The following is a 1,238-nucleotide window of genomic DNA, read 5'->3' on the forward strand; positions in this document are numbered from 1 at the left end:
CTGCAAATGAAACAAACGAGCTGCAAAAACAAACACGCTGCAAATGAAACAAACGAACTGCAAATGAAACAAACAAACTGCAAATGAAACAAACGAACTGCAAATGAAACAAACACGCTGCAAATGAAACAAACGACCTGCAAATGAAATAAAAACGCTGCAAATGAAACTAACGAACTGCAAATGAAACAAACGAGCTGCAAAAACAAACACTCTGCAAATGAAACAAACGAACTGCAAATGAAACAAACGAGCTGCAAATGAAACAAACGAGCTGCAAATGAAACAACCGAACTGCAAATGAAACAAACGAACTGCAAATGAAACAAACAAACTGCAAATGAAACAAACGAACTGCAAATGAAACAAACGAGCTGCAAATTAAACACAAACTGCAAATGAAACAAACGCACTGCAAATGAAACAAATGAGCTGCAAATTAAACAAACGCGCTGCAAAAACAAACGAGCTACAAATGAAACAAACGAACTGCAAATGAAACAAACGAGCTGCAAATGAAACAAACGAACTGCAAATTAAACAAACGAGCTGCAAATGAAACAAACAAGCTGCAAAAACAAACGAGCTGCAAATGAAACAAACAAGCTGCAAAAACAAACGAGCTGTAAAAACAAATACGCTGAAAATGAAACAAACGAACTGCAAATGAAACAAACAAACTGCAAATGAAACAAACGAGATGCAAATTAAACACAAACTGCAAATGAAACAAACGAACTGCAAATGAAACAAACAAACTGCAAATGAAACAAACGAACTGCAAATGAAACAAACAAACTGCAAATGAAACAAACGAGATGCAAATGAAACAAACGAACTGCAAATGAAACAAACGAACTGCAAATTAAACAAACGAGCTGCAAATTAAACACAAACTGCAAATGAAACAAACGCACTGCAAATTAAACAAACGAGCTGCAAACTAAACAAACGAACTGCAAATTAAACAAAGGCATTGCAAATGAAACAAACAAACTGCAAATGAAATAAGCAAACTGCAAATGAAACAAATGAGATGCAAATGAAACAAACGAACTGCAAATGAAACAAACGAACTGCAAATGAAACAAACGAGCTGCAAATTAAACACAAACTGCAAATGAAACAAACTGCAAATGAAACAAACAAACTGCAAATTAAACAAACGAGCTGCAAATGCAACAAACGAGCTGCAAATGAAACAAACAAACTGCAAATGAAACAAACAAACTGCAAAT

This window comes from Labrus mixtus, unplaced genomic scaffold, assembly GCF_963584025.1.
Source record: "Labrus mixtus unplaced genomic scaffold, fLabMix1.1 SCAFFOLD_128, whole genome shotgun sequence".
Taxonomy (NCBI): domain Eukaryota; kingdom Metazoa; phylum Chordata; class Actinopteri; order Labriformes; family Labridae; genus Labrus; species Labrus mixtus.